This window comes from Myotis myotis, unplaced genomic scaffold (genome assembly GCF_014108235.1).
Source record: "Myotis myotis isolate mMyoMyo1 unplaced genomic scaffold, mMyoMyo1.p scaffold_m19_p_1, whole genome shotgun sequence".
NCBI classification, from domain to species: Eukaryota; Metazoa; Chordata; class Mammalia; order Chiroptera; family Vespertilionidae; genus Myotis; species Myotis myotis.
The window spans coordinates 218,285,330-218,291,329 of record NW_023416313.1 but is presented as its reverse complement, the minus strand read 5'-3'; positions in this window follow the sequence as shown (position 1 = coordinate 218,291,329).

The window sequence follows — 6,000 nt, the reverse complement described above, 5'->3', positions numbered from 1 at the left end:
AGGATGAGGCCCAGAAATCAGGATTTTAAAAAGATTCCCAGGTGATTCTAATGTGCAGCCAAGGTTGAGAGCCACTGCCCTAGGACCTCAGCAAAAATCTCCACCCTCAAAACACTTAGGATAGTAGATCCAGCGCACTCTTCAGTCATTTTCCTTCCTCTTGTCTTTCACTTTCCCCCCTCCCACTCCCATCTCTGTTCCTCCTTCATTTCCCCTCTCCCTTCCCTTCTCATCCCCTTCATTTCCCCTTCTCCCTTCCCTTCTCATCCCCTTCTCCCTTCCCTTCTCTTCCCCTTCTCCCTCCCTTCTCATCCCCTCTCCCTTCCCTTCTCTTCCCTTCTCCCTTCTTTCTCATCCCCTTCTCCTTCCTCTTCTCATCCCCTTCTCCCTTCCCTTCTCTTCCCCTTCTCCCTTCCCTTCTCATCCCTTCTCCCTTCCCTTCTCATCCCCTTCATTTCCCATCCTTCTCCTTCCTTCTCATCCCCTTCTCCCTTCCCTTCTCATCCCCTTCTCCCTTCCTTGCTCATCCCCTTCTCCCTTCCTTCTCATCCCCTTCTCCCTTCCCTCTCATCCCTCTCTCTCCCTTCCCTTCTCATCATTCCCCTTCTCCATTCCCTTCTCATTCCCTTCATTTCCACCCCCTCCCCTCCCCCTCTCACCCCTTCTCCCTTCCCTTCTCATCCCCTTTCTCCCTTCCTTCTCATCCCCTTCTCCCTTCCTTCTCTTCCCCTTCTCCCTTCCCTTCTCATCCCCATTCTCCCTTCCCTTCTCATCCCCTTCTCCCTTCCCTTCTCATCCCCCATCTGTCCTCTCCCTTCTCCCTTCCCTTCTCTTCCCCTTCTCCCTTCCCTTCTCCCTTCCCTTCTCCCTTCCCTTCTCTTCCCCTTCTCCCTTCCCTTCTCTTCCCCTTCTCCCTTCCCTTCTCATCCCCTTCTCCCTTCCCTTCTCATCCCCTTCTCCCTTCCCTTCTCATCCCCTTCTCCCTTCCATTCTCATCCCCTTCTCCCTTTTCCCTTCCTCCTTCCCCTTCCTTCTCCTTCTTCCCTTCTCTTCCCTCTCCCCTTCCCTTCTCATCCCGTCTCCCTTCCCTTCTCATCCCGTCTCCCTTCCTTCTCATCCCCCTTCTCCCTTCCCTTCTCTTCCCTTCTCCCGGTCCCTTCTCATCCCCTTCTCCCTTCCCTTCTCATCCCCTCTCCCTTCCCTTCTCATCCCCCTTCATTTCCTTCTCCCTTCTCTCTTCCTTCAGTCCCTTCTTTCTCCCCTTCCTTCATCCCTTCTCCCTTCCCTTCTCATCCCCTTCTCCCTTCCCTTCTCATCCCCTTCATTTCCCCTTCTCCCTTCCCTTCTCTTCCCTTCATTTCCCCTTCTCCCTTCCTTCTCTTCCCCTTCATTTCCCCTTCTCCCTTCCCTTCTCTTCCCCTTCATTTCCCCTTCTCCCTTCCTGTCGAGTCAGACTCCCTCCACGTTCTGTGTGGAGTAGGGTTCGGTATCTGAAAGAGGAGCCGCACAACAAATGAGAGAAAAAGACACGAGATAATTTTGCAATATTGGGGGACCAGGAGGCAAGTCCCGAAGGACTTCCTCCGATGCTCTGGCCGCTTCAACTTTTTATTTGGTCTGGGGTAGCCCTAGGGTAAGGAGGTTTCAATGACACACAGATTAGGTCATAACATCACCCTTAGGCAATTTACATGATTAAAGGTAGGGAGGTTGCTTCAGCTATCATTATCTAGATTAACTGGGTGGTACACAGCCCTGACCTTTGCTAGGGCTTTCAAATGTTACTAGCTTTTGGGGGTCTCTGTCTATACTCAGCTAGTGAAGACAGTAAATGGTTTCCCGCACCTTCCTTTCTCTTCCCTTTCTCCCTTCCCTTCTCTTCCCTTTCATTTCCCTTTCTCCCTTCCCTTCCCCTTCATTTCCCCTTCTCCCTTCCCTTCCCTTCCCCTTCATTTCCCCTTCTCCCTTCCCTTCCCATCCCCTTCATTTCCCCTTCTCCCTTCCCTTCTCTTCCCCTTCATTTCCCCTTCTCCCTTCCCCTTCATTTCCCTTTCTCCCTTCCCTTCTCTTCCCTTTCATTTCCCTTTCTCCCTTCCCTTCCCCTTCATTTCCCCTTCTCCCTTCCCTTCTCTTCCCCTTCATTTCCCCTTCTCCCTTCCCTTCCCTTCCCCTTCATTTCCCCTTCTCCCTTCCCTTCTCTTCCCCTTCCCAGCTACCGGGACACTCTACCTTCCTCACTTCCAAGCTCCTAGGGTCCTTCCTTTACCTCTATAATTGTTTCCTAAACCCACTTGTTCTACAAATTACTTCTTCTACCTCTGTGATTTTACAAATAAATGTTTGTTCTCTTATAGCCTGAGGCTTGGCTCTGAATTCTTCCCTAGCCAGAACGCAAGTACCCAGGTGCCAAACCCAGGTCCAGTCTGACCACACTGGTCTGACACCTGGTGCTGTTCCCATCGCCTACAACACATCCATTGTTTTTTATGGCTTCTGAACAATGAACAATGTTTCCAAGTATTTTTAATTGAATTTATTTGGGTTACATTGGTTAATAAAATTATGTAGGTTTAATATATCATCTGTATATTATATTGTGTTCACCACCCCAAGTCATGTCTCTTTCCTTTAACATTACTCCCCCTCTTACCCTCCTCTGCCTCCCCCACTTCCCTCTGGTAATGGCCATAGTGTTGTCTGTCTATGAGGTTTGTTTGTTTATTTATTTATTTTGGAGTGTTGTTGTTGTTGTTGTGTGTGTGCGTATGTGTTTTGCTTAATCCTTTCACCTTTTTCACCAGCCCCTTACCTCCCTCCCCTCTGGCAGCTATGAGTCTGTTTCAGTTTTGTTTGTTAATTTATATTGTTCTATCAATCCCACATATAAGTGAAATCATATGGTACTTGTCTTTCTCTGAGTGGCTTATTTCCCTTAGCATAATGCTCTCCAGGTCCATCCATGCCGTCAAAAAGTCAAGACTTCCTTCTTTTTTACAGCTGAGTAGTATTCCATTGTGTAGATATACCATAGCTGCTTTATCCACTCATATACTGATGGGCATTTGGGCTGCTGCCAAATCTTGACTATTGTAAGTAAGGCTGCAGTGAACATAGGGGTGCATATATTCTTCCGAATTAGTGTTTCAGATTTCTTCAGATAGATTCCCAGAAGTGTAATTGCTGAGTCATAAGGCAGTTCCATTTTTAATTTGTTGAGGTAACTCCGTACTGCTTTCCACAGTGGCTGCTCCAGTCTGCATTCCCACCAACAGTGCACAAGGGTTCCCTTTTCTCCACACTTGTTGTTTGTTGATTTATTGATGATAGCCATTCTGAGAGGTGTGAGGTGATATTTCATTATGGTTTTAATTTGTATTTCTCTGATGATTAATGACGTTGAGCATCTCTTCATAGGTCTTTTGGCCATAGGTCTATTGGCTATATATCCTCTTTGGAAAGAGAGAAACATCAATTTTTGTTCCATTTATCTATGTATTCATTGGTTGATTCTTTTTTAAAAATTTTTTTTTAATTTATTTCAGAGAGGAAGAGAGAAGGAGAAAGATAGAAGCAACTATGATGAGAGAGAATCATTGATCAGCTGCCTCCTACATATCACACACTGGGGATCAAGCCTGCAACTTACTTTGGTGTATTGGGATGATGCTCTAACCAACTGAGCTACCTGTCCAAGGTATTTACATATATATATAAATTTTTGTATTGATTTCAGAGAGGAAGACAGAGATGGAAACATCAATGATGAGAGAGAACCATTGGTTGCCTGCCTCCTGCATGCCCCCTACTGGGGATTAAGCTTGCAACCTGGGCATGTGCCCTGATGGCAATTGAACTGTGACCTCCTGGTTCATAGGTCAACACTCAACCACTGAGCCACTGTGGCCAGGCTATTTACCTTTTTTTTATTAGACTATATTTTCTAGAGCAGTGTTAGGTTCACAGCAAAAGTGAGCAGAAAGTACAGAGATTTCCCATATTACCGCCCTGCCCCACCCCCTCCACAACACAGCCCACATGCACACAGCCTCAACATCTTGCACTAGAGTGGTGCATTTATTATAATCAATGAGCCTACATTGACACATCATCATCACCCAACGTCCATAGTTTACAAGGGTTCACTCTTGGTGTTGTACATTTTATGGATTTGGACCAATGTATAATGACATGTATCCATCATTAAGTATCATACCGAGTAGTTTCACTGTCCCCCCAAAATCCTCCACACTCCACCTATTCACCCCTTCATCCCCCACCCAGCCCCTGATCTTTTTACTGTCTCCATAGCTTTGCCTTTTCCAGAAAGTCATATAACTGTAGTTGGAATCCTACAGTATGCAGCCTTTTCAGATTGGCTTCTTTCACTTAGTAATATGCATTTAAGTTTCTCCCATGTCTTTTCATGACTTGATAGTTCATATCTTTCTTGCCCTGAATAATATTCCATTGTCTGGATGTACTGCAGTTTATTTATCCAACCATCTACTGAAGGACATCTTCAAGTTTCCAAGTTTTGGCAATTATGAATAAAGCTGCTATAAACATCCATGTACAGATTTTGTATGGACATCGTTTTCAACTCACTTGGGTAAATACCATGGAGCATAGTTGCTGTATCATATGGTAAGAGTATGTTTACTTTTGTAAGAAAGTGCCAAACTATCTTCCAAAGTGGTTATACCTATACCATTTGCATTCTCTCCAGCAATGAACGAGGCTTTTTAATCTACATCTTTGCCAGCATTTGGTGTCATCAGTGTTTGGGATTTTGACCATTCTAATAGGTGTGTAGTGGTCTCATTGTTGTTTTAATTTGCCATTACCTAATGGCATACGATGTTGGACATCATTTCAGATGCTTACTTGCCATCTCTGTATCTTCTTGGATGCGATGTCTGTTCAGGTCTTTTGCTCATTTAAAAAAAAATTTTTAATCCTCACCTGAGGATATGATTTTATTGATTTTAGAAAAAGAGGAAGGGAGAGAGAGAGAAACACATCGATGTGAGAGAGAAACATTGGTCGGTTGCCTCCTGTATGCTCCTGGGCTGGGGATCAAACCCACAATGTATGTATGTGCCCTGTATTTTTTAGTTTTAAGGATTCTCTGTATATTTTGGATAATAATTTTTTATCAGATCTATCTTTTGCAAATATTTTTTTTCTCAGTCTGTGGCGTGTCTTCTCATTCTCTTGATTTATTTATATTTTTAAAAAGTGTCTTACTCAACATGGATGAACCTTAAAAACATTATGATAAGTGAAAGGAGTCTTACAAAGGTCATATTTGTATCATTCCATTTACATGAAATGTCCATTAGGCAAATTCATAAGAAAGTGGTTAGTGATTGCCAGAGACTGAGACAGAATGACTGCTGACAGATACAGAGTTTTTTTTTTGAGGGGAGGCAGGGGGAATGGTGGTTATGAAAATATCCTAAAATTACATAGTGGTGATGGGTGCACAACTATGAATATACTAAAAGCCACTCAACTGTACACTTTTTTAAAGAGTGAATTTTATGTTATATGAATTCTATTTCGATAAAGTTATTTTCGTACTGAAGAGCTAAGAAGTATCAAAAATGTAGTTGAATATTTTCTATAGACATTTTAAATAAAAGTTGGGTTTAGGATCAGAACATGACTTCCATATTTAGATAACTTCATTATCATTCTCTCAATCGCTTCTGGATCAAGACTGGGTGTGAATAAGTAAAGACAGACACGCCTAATTAATCTTTGCGTTCCCCGAGTTCCTTGACCCTTGGGGGACAAGGCACTTTAACATGGTGTGTCTTCAGCAGCCAGAGTGAAACCCAGAATGCAAGGCTGGAGTCCAGCCCCAGGGTCACAAATCACATGTCCCGTTGCTGAGTCTTGGGGAAGAACCCTTAGTTACCAGCACAGTCAACAGCTCTTCCTGTCAGCCAGTAAGCACTTCTTAGTCACTTGACAGATGCACTGCATAGCATGTGA